The following is an 11,605-nucleotide window of genomic DNA, read 5'->3' on the forward strand; positions in this document are numbered from 1 at the left end:
TTTCAGAGTGCTAGGATTACAGGCATGAGCCACCACACCCGGCCTCCAATAAATATTAATCTATATCATCATTACATGGGTCTGTTGAAAACTTAAAGAAATTGTCTAGTTTCCAGCATTAGGCTTGGGCGAACATCTTTGTAGTTAAATCTTTTTATATGGCCTTAACTATTTACTTTAGAATGTCCTGAGTGTTCTTGGAGAGGCAGAATCCAAACCCAGGTGCTTGAAGTTCTGGTGACCTCTGTAGTCTTTTCTGCAGCCCCAGGGTAGCAGGAGACCAGGGCTACTTCTCATGTGATTAGTAACCCCCACCCCACTGCTCCCGAGGCCTGCTGTGTTCTGTGTCTGTCTCTGTTTCTCTTTTAAGGCAGCCTTTGATTTTAGGAACAGTTTCTTGGGTAAGAATGGGCTCTGCTGGGACAAGGAGCCCCCATTTAGGGATGAAACAGGGTGAGAAGGAGGATGTGGCAGTTTCGAGGGGTGCAGTGGTTTGAGGGGACACAGTCCCTATCCCATGGGGATCATAATCTGAGACAGCCATAGAACAACAGTGGAATTGGACAGAACTCACAGAACTGGCCGGGCATGGTGGCTCACGCCTGTCATCATAGCACTCTGGGAGGCCGAGGCGGGAGGATTGCTTGAGGCCAGGAGTTCTAGACCAACTTGAGCAACATAGGGAGACCCCCATCTCAACAAAAAATAGAAAAATTAGCCGGGCGCAGTGGTGTGTGCCTGTAGTCCCAGCTGCTTGGGAGGCTGAGGCAGGAGGATCACTTGAGGTCAGGAGTTTGAGGTTGCTGTGAGCTGTGAAGACACCATTGTACTTTACCTGGGGCACTGTCTCCGAAAAAACAAACAAACAAACAAAAAACCTTCACAGAACTTTGGTTCCTCCAACAGGGACTCAACCGCTGACCCTATGGGCCCTCAGCATGTGGCAGAAAAGCCAGAAAGGCATGTGCACAGGAAACGGGGCCAGGAAACCTTCTTACCTTGTGCAAATGAAATATTTGACCCAAATTTGTGAGGATTTCTTTGGAGAATCCTGGGCCCCATTTTAGCTTTAACTAAGAGGTGCTGGGATCCTGACTCATTGTGTGTGTTGGACTCATCTCCACAACAGAGCTTCTGCAGGCCAGGCAGCAAACGCAAACATCCTTACAGGTTAGCAGAGCTGCTTTCCAGCTGACCCTTGGGGGCTGGCAAGAAGCGAAGCCATTTGTACGATTACTTAAAGTGCTTAAACAATGTGCCTTGTCCATCCATATTCCTAAAAGAATCCTACACTCTTCTTTTACCTAATAATTAAATGCAATTTCAGCAAATCCAAACTTTATATAGAGCATTTTAAAAACAGATGTTTGGGACTATTTCTGTTATTATGTGATTTTGTTACTGAAAATGATGTGTCCACTTTTTTAAATTTTCATATTTTTCCACTTCAAAAGTTGGAAACAGAATTTTCTAACTTGCTTAAAATGTTCCAAATTAAATCTTCAGACTTTCAAACGATATATTAAAATTATAAAAATGGAACACTCTGATTACTTTGCAAGAACTGATTGGTATCAGAGAGGATTTAAATTTGCTAGCTAAATTTCAACAATCTTTTGCTCTATCATAAACTATTACACCAATATTTTAAAAAAATCTGCAACATTCAAAAATCACATTGCTCTGCCTAAAATATTAATACATACATATGTGTATAATATATATTGTATGTATATAACTATTCATAATGAGGAAAAAAATTTTTTGGTGCCATTCATAAGTAAAATAAAAGAAAGCAATATTTTAGAAAACCACTAACACACTAATAGGGATACAAGATAAAAAATGTGGTAACCTATTCTAGGGATGTTTCTGAAGTTTCTCCCATTCTCCAGACACTTTCCCCCACCCGAGGGTATTGCCCTTCCCCCACAATTAGTAATTATGATTCCTGGGAGCTGCCTCGGCCTACTGCTTGAACCCAGTTTTGTTCTAAAGATAGTTGGGGTATGTAATATACAAATTCAGTGCACTGTCTTGGTTCTGGTGGAGCAGCCTCAGGTCTACAGAATCTCCAAAGCAATCAGTAATCACGTTTGGATGTTAGAACATGGGGCTATGGTATAGTTTAATAAAATGACCTCCGAAACCAGAGTAACACTCATGATGACTGTAAATTATTAATCAGGTCAATGTGGACTGGGAAGCACAGGTCCCAGAAGCAGCTGACCAAGCAAGCTTTATTGCAGAGGATCGTACTCCAGCCGTCCTTGAGGCATAATATTAATAACAGAAGCCATCAAAAACCCTCCTTGCAGGCCAATTCAAGGAGGCCAGAGTGATTTAGGGGATTATTTTACAACCAATAAAAAGAGCCTAAAATTTATGAAAGTGAGAAGCCAGAGCAGAAACACCGTGATGCATTTAGACTGCTTCTCAATCTTCGCTGCCCCTTCAGGTCACCTGGAGAACTTATAAAAAATGCTCTGGGGCACTATATTCAAACAGAAAACATCCTCAAGGCATTCCAGCGTGCAGCCATATCAACCATGATCACAGCCATAATCCTCACTGCATCTGCCTGACTTCCTTTTCTGCCCATTATACAAACTGGCACCAGACTTGTCCTGCTGAAAACAACTACAAAAATGGACAGAACACATGAGTCAAGTGTTTGCAGGCACTGAATAACAGGCAGTGCTGGATGTGATCTTGACACATGGGAAACACACAAGATGAGCTCCACATCCCCTGGCTTTCTGCCTGCTGTTACACAGGGAGGTGGAACCTAAGCTGAGCAGTGACTTTACCGAGGTGAGGATGCAGAGATTGGAGTTCCGGACTGCTCAAGCAGCCGACGTTTGCAGAACAGGCTACTAGAGAAGAAGGGAGCTGTTCAGGATACGGGGGACAGAAGTTTGTGTGGGAGTTTTTATGTGAATCCTTAACTAAGGACCAGGCTGCGATTGTCCAGGGTAAGACTCCACAAGGCCTGTTGTGGGGCTGAGAGCTGAATAGCACTACTAGAATTTGTACATTACTGGGAGATGGAGTTCTGGTCTAGCCTGAATAGAGAGACCTTGCTGAACACCTCAGGGATTCAGGTGAGACCTAGAAAGACTACGCCCTGGGAGAAAGAACTATGCCATAGAGTAAGGGCAATGCCTCAGGACTAAGTTTAAAACCAAATAGATTCCTCCCAAAGAATAATACTAACCTATACTGATCAAAAGCATATAACAGTAATTTAAATGTTTGCCATAACAAAATGCAACATCTTATAAGGGAAGATGACATAATCCAAACTCTCTACAACATACTATTTACAATGTCCACCATATAGTAAAAAACTAGTAGACATGTGAAACAGAAAAGTGTGACCCATGATGAAGAAAAAAACAGTCAATAACAGATTCCAAATTGATCTAGATGTTAAACTTAGCAGACAAGGATTTTGAGAAGCTAATATAAAAATATATAAAGACTTAAAGGAAAATATGGTCCTATTGAGTGATCATATAAGGAACATCAGCAGAGAAATAGGCCTATAAAAAAGAACCAAATGGAAATGCTAGAATTAAAAGCTATAGTATATAAAATGCAAATGTCATTACTTAACAGCAGACTGTAGAAGAAACAGTTAGTGAATCTGAAAATAATATCAGTAGCAATGATCAGATTTGAAGAATTAAGAGAAAAAAAGATTTAAGAAAAATGAGCACAGCTTTAGTGACCTGTACGGCAATTTCAAGTAGTCTAAAATACATGTAATCAGAATCCTAGCAGAAGAGAAGAGAGAGAATGGCAGAAAAATTCTTCAAAGAAATAACGGCCCCGATCTCTCAAATTTAATGGTGTTTAAACATCAATCTACAGATATAGGAAGCTCAGGGAACCCCCCCAAAAAGAGAAAAACAGAGAAGTACATCCAGCATAGCAAAGTCAAACTTACAGAATGCAACATTCAATAGCTTCAGAATCACAACTGTCAACATTAGCAGTATCAGTAACAAAGGGAAGGAACACAACAATGGCTGAATCCAGCTCTTCCGATGACAACCACCCAAGGTACCTGTTAAAGTCACAGTCCCTGGGCTCCATGCCAGGCCCACTAAATCAGAACCACCAGGGAGCTGTGTGATCCATAAGCAACCAGATAATTCCCACTATGGGGAAGTTAGGGAAGTGCTGGAATTCCCTTTACTGAGGCGTGGCCTATCGTGATTGTCTTGGAAAATAAGAAAGGTGGTGTTTCTAAATGAGATACATTTAAAAATGTTCTGTTTAAACAAATGGTATTTGCTTTGTGTTTTAATGTTTCAGAACTTGATAAGGCTGCATAGACAAAAGGACTGACCTAGCACAAACTTTATTTAGTGGGTGTGGATGCACACAGTGACAGTTATTTAGCCATAATTTATGAAAACCCAATATGCTAAAATCAACATACTTTGTATGGAATGTTCTTGCTTCTTATCCAGTAAATGTAGGTAAGCAATTTAATAGTGTGTAAAAATTCTTCCTTTTGTAAGAAGTTGAGAGAGGCTCACAGCACTGTGATTTTGTGACCAGCTGCACCACATAATAAGGACTATATCTTCCTGTTATTTATGTGAATCTATAGAAGCTAGACTATCATTAGTAAGAAACCATTCCCTTAAAAACATAATCAGGTTGTGTTAACATGCAAACAATCCAAGTATGACCAGTATGGGAGAATGCATTTGAGCCAGGGCTAGAGCGCTCTCAACTCTCCAGAGGGGATTTCCAAAGCATTTCTGTCTGGGAAGACAATGGCAGGAGGTAGAGAGACGATCATTAAATGACTATCGAGGATCTTATTACAACCTACCATGATGTCACTTTCCCCCAGCACATTTCTGCATTCATTGCATTTCGTGTTTTTTAGCTTTGGAGTAATCCACTTATAATTGCTAAGGTTGTCTGGGTTTCAAGTCTCAGACACCAACTCTGTAATTATTTGGAATGAAAAGAGAATTTACTGGAAGGAGGCCCAGGCATTTCAGGGCATTTGAACAACTGTACTTTGAAAAGGGCAAGACCCAGGAAGGCAGTGGAGACCTGAGCAGTTGTGGGCCTTTTCCTCAGTGTGCTGCGTTGGTGAGAGGAAGGTGGGGCCGGGTATGGCAAGGAGGTGGGCGCGGTGGTGGCGGCAGAGCAAGCAGCAGGCAGTGTGGCAGGAGCGGCGCTGCAGCCGAGGCTTGTGTGTGTGTGTTGGGGGGGCGGGGTAGCGCCAAAGGAGGGAGCATGTGGCTTGAGCCCCCACCACAGAGGCCAGGGGGCTGAGCCACTTCTCTCACAGGCCACACTAGGAACCACATTCAACGCTCTCCACCGACAGGCTTCCCCACTAGTCGAATTTCTGTTCTGACAGGTGCTTCATTTCTGTCTCTCTCTTCTGATTCTAGCTCCTATTTGAGTGCTTGTGCGTAATCTGAGTTTGATTATTTTAAAGCATGTTTTTCAGCTCTAAATATAATACATAATCGTTGTAGAAAATCTGAAAACAAAGGAACCCTCCAAATTACCCTTAGTCTTATGACTCAAAGATACTGCAAGTCCTTGGCATTGTCCTTTGCTTCCTTCTGTACCTGTGTTTTTTTTTTTTAAGAGAGGAGGTCTTGCTCTGTCACCCAGGCTGGAGTGCAGTGGCATGATCACAGCTCACTGCAGCCTTGAAATCCTGGGGCTCAAGCAATCCTCCCACCTCAGCCTCCTGAGTAGCTGGAACTACAGGCAGGTGCCCATGCCGGGCTAGTGAATCTTTGTAAAGACGGGGTCTCGCTATGTTGCCAAGGCTGGTCTAGAACTCCTGGGCTCACATGATCTTCTCGCCTGGGCCTCCCAAAGTGCTAGGATTGTGGGCACCAGCTACCCCATCCAGCCCCGGGATCTCTTTTGATCAGTGTGACTGTACGCAATGTATGACTCTGTATCTCACCTCCTAAATACCTGATTTCTGGAGGACACTGCCTTGCGGACAAGCTGTACCCGCTGTCAACGCGCCCTGGAATCTGGTGGCATCTCCCTGCCCTGCTGTGGGGGCTCCCGGCTGTCGCTTCCGCTCTGAGCCTTGGCTCCCAGGAACACACAGCACACAACACACCTGCTGCCTTCCACCTCCCACCCCCTTCTCCAGCCGCCTGCGCAGCGTGGCGGCCTCGCTGCTGGCCGTAGTCCAGGGCTCCCTCCCCAAGACCTGCCCTGGGCGCTGCTCAGCCTGTGGTGCCCTCCCTGGTCTCAGCACTGAGCCCGTCCCTGCCTTTTCTCCAGGGCTTTCTGTGCCCAATAGGAGTTGAACTTCCTCTCGGTGGCCCCTTGCCTGGCTCCCTGTCTGGAACAAGCTCTGTGTCCCCACCCTCAGTCCTCCCTGGGGCCCGCTGTCCTGCTGCCCTTTCTGCTGCTCTCCGGCCCCGTGGCTGTCTGTGTTCCCTTGGATGCATCGACCTGTCCCCACCTGGGGTCCTCTCCACAGTCTCCGCTGCTTGGAAAACTCTTTGCCCAGCTCTTTGCATGGCTCTGGCCCCCTCCTCAGTCTCCTCTCAAAGAGGTGGCCCCATTTCAGGAGGTCCCCGATTGCTCCATTTAACTGTCCATCATAAAATGTGACCCTTCTGTGCGTGTTTCTCATCTGCCCCTTCCAGGAGCTGGAGCCGCTGGTCGGCACCCACCGCACTGCTGGTGCAGTCCGCGCCGGCGCCTCCCCGCACCCGCACCCGCACCTGCACCAGCCGCGCTGCCCAGGGCCACCGCGCTGGCCGCCGGCAGCTCCCTCCACATCTGCCTCCTTTTCAGTCACTGTCTGCTACGTTGTTCACGTCACCCTCCTACTTAAAAATCTTTATTCTCCCTCCCTGCTGTAAAATCTCGAGCACGCGGGTGGGACGCAGCGGCCCCTCGGATCCTGCTCTGCCCTGGGCCGCCCCGGGGCCTGGCGGTCGGTTCCCTCCGCCCCGCTTTGCCGTGTTACCCGCGCCCTCTCCCTGCCTCTTGCTGCGGTCCCCGGCGGTCCCCTGAGCCTGGCCGTGCGTCTTCACCAGGTGTCGGGCCACAGCTCCGTGCGCAGCTCACACGCCCGGCGGGTGATCCCGCCTGCCCAGGGCCTGCCCTGGAGACTCACTCCTGGGTTGTGCACGTCTACGGGGCTCTGTGCGGCGGGCTGGCGCTCGGTTCTGCTCACCTTTGTGTCACTAGTGCCTCCTGGCCGGAAGGGAAGATGGGCTGTAGCTCCTGATGTCACTGCTTTCCCGCAGCCTGGGCACAGCCACATCCGGCCAGGCCTGGCTGGAGTCTCACGTCTTGGCGAATCCTTCGAGACCGCCCTAGCCCACAAGTGTGGCCCTTCTACGTGCCTACCACACGTGTTGCCCGTGGCGCTCATTTGATGCGTCTTTCCTTTCCTTACCGCCTCCAGCTGGTGCCCGCGTCCTGCACCACCAGCCAGGCGGGAGCGGCTGGGGCCGGGGGTGTCCACGCCTTGTGCATGTCCTATAATATCTGGGCCACAGAATTTTAGAACTGGTGAGGATTTTAAAGACCATAGAGCCCACCCCCACCTCTTTTAAAAAATGAGGATACCAGGCTGAGAAATTCTCCTTCTCTTTAGCTATTCGATGGCAGATTCAGGAATAGAATCGGGGCATCTTTTTAGAACACAATGGGAAAGGTGTTCATGATTGAAGTTTTACAGAATGATGCTGGTGCATGTCCATGCAAATATTCCATCTCAACTGCATCCATTTGTTAGGAAAAAGTTCTCATGTTAACATGGGAGCCAACTCATGACTCCAGTGAAAAATACAAAATATACCATTGTGTTTGCATAGCAATAACCATTAAAAAGAACAACTGTTTTTCTTTTCTTTTCCCCCCTACAATATCAGGTGATTCACACATGGTAATTGTTGTAATGTTCATATACTAGAAATTGAAACAGTAGAAAGAGAAAGATCACAGGAGGAAGTGAGGGTTGGAAGAGGTTTTTCACAATTCATCAAATAGTGCTAGCTCTTACCTTTTCGCTTTTTAATGTAAGTAATATTGTGTAAAACTGGGGTCTTCCTGACTCGTGCTCCAGTTGCTAATGATGATAAAGGCAGCTGGGTGTTAAGTAACACCTGGTTTCTATTGGGCTAGGCCCTATAGTAGTGGTCATTACGAGAAAATAAGAAATGAGCCTAATTCCCTATTAGAAAGCACAAGTTCATCACAAATGGCAAATTTATGATTAATTCCTGTTGGGGGCAATAATCACTGCAAGAGTTTAGTTCAAATGCTTGACATTGCCTGAGTAAAACATTTACATGTTTAGAGGCAAAGCTTCCGCTGGTATTGCTGACGTGAGAACCATAACTAGGTGAAATGGATAGCATGTATATATCTCATACACAAGGCTCATCGCGTTTTTCTAAAGAGAACACCCAGAACAGTGTTTTTACCTTTTGATTCAAATTGAAACAGCACATCATTGTATGAGAGGTTTTATAAAGTCACAAATAAAAGATTTTGTGTCACAAATATACATTTTTTCCTTGGGTTTCATGTTTGGGGAGAAAAATATCACTTTATATTTGGGCAAATGTTAACAAGTGTCTCTTTTTTAAATAATTGACTTGGAAATCTTCAATTCCTATGATTTGAATTAAGATCATAAAAAGTCTACCAAATTGTTTAGGATCCTCAGACAAAGATGAGTTCCCCATCTTTCTGAAAGGAGATGAGGTTAGGAAACAGGGAGACTAGAGGGGCTGGTTGGAAGGACAGGGCTGTGCAAGGCTGGCCCCAGGCATAGCCTCAGTGGCTATTTCCATGGCAGGCCCACTGCCTTCCTGCAAAGCGTCCGGAATGTGTATCAGCTGGTCACCAGCTCAGAGGAGAGTGATCCGATGCCCACCTCTGCTTCCTGCTCAAGCGCCCCAAGTAGGTTCACATGGCAGGAAGAAGAGCAGATTGACCAAAACTCGCAACTTCTACAACTGTTTTTCTATTATCTTCTGCTTTGATACTCGGTAGGAAGCTTGTCCTGGGGACAATATTGTTTATTAAGGAGTTGGTAATACTGACATACCTCAGCCTGCCTTTGTTTTTCATGATGTTGATAATTTTGACGAGTACAGGTTGTTTTTAATAAGGTTTCTTAATTTGGGTTTGATTGTTTTGATTAAAATCAGGAGCAAATCTGTTTATTTGACAGAAATACTATATAACTGATGTCGTATCCTTCTTACCACATCACGTCAGGAGGTACATGGTATCAGAGAGTTCTATTTTCAGTGATATTTAGCTTGATCACTTGATTAAAGTGGAATTTGCCAGATTCCTATGCCCTGGTTTTTTGGATGAGACATTGTGTGCAAAACTTTTTAGTGATAATTTGAGGCTCTGCATGCTGTTGTCTTTCTCCAGAGAAGATTTGTTAATAATTTTGCTTTTGGCAGACAGGTGGGCTAGGGACAGATACCCTTATTTTTGTCAGAGATTGAGACGGTTCAGAGCTGGGCTTTAGTCTTTAAGAGCTGGTTTATTTTTGGTTCACCCTTCTAAGGGTTTAGCACTTGCAGTGCCAACCAAAATCCTAGGGTGTTTACAGGGGTCCTTCCTCTTGGGTGGACCCAGAAATCTAAGTTTTATTCCCTCAGACCTTGAGACGACCAAAAGCTCTGTTCAGCTCCTCAACCTGTCAGCTACTGCTTTTGCGTTCTGAATCGAAAGTTGCCTCAGGAGGAAAAGTGGCCTCAAATGTTGGGCTTACTTCTGGCTTTGCATCTCTTTCATGTCTCAGTCCTGAAGATACTCATGGCCCTGGTAGATCTCTGCTACCTTCATACCAACACTTGTTATATTTAGTCCAGGTTTTCTAATTGTTCTTGGTAGGAGTGTTGGTCCAAAATCAACTCAGTTTCACCACAAGTATAACCTTTATAATAATTTTTAAATGATTATTAATCTCAACTAGATTGCTTATGTAGAGTAGGTTAGGAATGGGAAATCCAAGGTGAGTTCCCAAATGCAATTAGAAAAGCAATGGTGCATACTAAAACAATAAAAATGGGCACATATATGTATGAACAGAAGCAAACTGAACTTCTGAAACTTAAAATTCAAGTGAACTCTTTTTCAGAGTTAGCAAGCTCATTGTATTCGACTATTGCCATCTAGTTGATAAATGTACATAAATCAATGGTTTTGTCTGGATATTATAGTCGTATTTCACAAGTGTGGGCTGTTCTTTTACTTTTCTCAAATGTAGAAAACCCACAATGACTATTAGGTATGAGTATTTTCTTCTTCTACAACTCTGGGAGCATTAATTATAAGCTAAGACAGAAAAAAAAATCTCAAACATTTTTATATGTTCTTTTGGAACTCCAATGTCTCTATAGTGTAAAAAGCATAAAAGTTTATATATATAGTAAATCCACATGTAGGATTTTCCAGGAAAACCTTAGTTTAAAATACATCATCATATTTTCTGATTACATCATGGAAAATGTGATCTTGGGATGTATCTATTCCTTTTTTTAGTTTTCCTTCATTTGTTATAGCTGATTGTAGTCAATATTATTTTGTATTAATAAGTCAGCACCACAAAATGAGATTTTTCCATTCAGCATTCAGAGTTCTACAGCATTCCCTTTACATAATTTCCAAAGAATGTAAATTGCCACTAAGACAGGAGACAGACTGAAGGTTTAGAGTGTTCAAACTTCATTTTTTAAAAATCTGATGAAAAATCTCATATTTTTGGCACAATTTACTAGGCAAATAACTGTCTTTATCAAAATCTATCAACTATTTTTATTCATACCCCAAACAGTAAGAACTCAAACTTTCTGTATGTATAAATATATTTGTAATTTTTTTTACGGTACATTTACAAAATCACTATAAAATGAAGTAGTGAATTAGAACTGTCTTGTTGGTCAGTCAGTAAAATGGGTTCTATTGTTTTTAAATCTGTAGAAACTCAAGTATAATATTTATCAGAGCATTATCATGTAATTTCAGAAATGGTCCCAGAGCTTTAAATTGTAGCGGCAGTATGCTCCATTATCTATGTTCCCTCTTTCTTTTTCGTTTTTGTTTTTTTAAAGAGACAGGGTCTCGCTCTGTCGCACAGGCTGGAGTGCAGTGTTGGAACCATAACTCACTGCAACCCGAACTCCTGGGCTCAAGTGATCCTCCCGCCTTGGCCTCACGAAGTGTTAGGACTTCAGGCATGAGCCACTGCGCCTGGCCCATGTTCCCTCTATTTCAATGTACTGGGATCCTTTGGCTAACACCCTAAGTCCTATGTCTGTGTTCTCTGCAATGAAGCAGGTAACTTACACTTGCTCTTTTGTTATCCTTGCTCCGTAGATGAAGTTGAATTCAATTGACTAAACTGCAGCCTCTTTCCCAGATTTTTCAGAAGGTCCAAGAGGGTCTCAGGGTTGGCTTGCTTCCAGGACCAGCCTAGCTGCTTTGCTTCCAGACACTGCTGCATTGACTGATTGGAGCCTCCTTGCTCTGAAAGAGTTAATGTGCTGATTTCAGTGCCCTATTCCCAGGGAGGGTTTGGTGCAGTCTGATAAGTATGAGAATA

The 11,605-nt window shown here is 44.0% G+C and overlaps 1 protein-coding gene across 1 annotated transcript in view; it reads right to left on the reverse strand.

Annotated features, from left to right (window-relative positions):
- Positions 1 to 11,214: 11,214 nt before the first annotated feature.
- Positions 11,215 to 11,605, reverse strand: part of RSPH3 (radial spoke head 3) — a 52,663-nt gene continuing 52,272 nt past the window's right edge. Inside the window, exon 10 of the transcript XR_006733591.1 lies at positions 11,215 to 11,529. The gene's annotated coding sequence lies outside the window, so the exon portion shown is untranslated. The remainder of the gene's footprint in view (positions 11,530 to 11,605) is intronic.

The sequence above is a fragment of the Lemur catta genome, chromosome 2 (genome assembly GCF_020740605.2).
Source record: "Lemur catta isolate mLemCat1 chromosome 2, mLemCat1.pri, whole genome shotgun sequence".
NCBI classification, from domain to species: Eukaryota; Metazoa; Chordata; class Mammalia; order Primates; family Lemuridae; genus Lemur; species Lemur catta.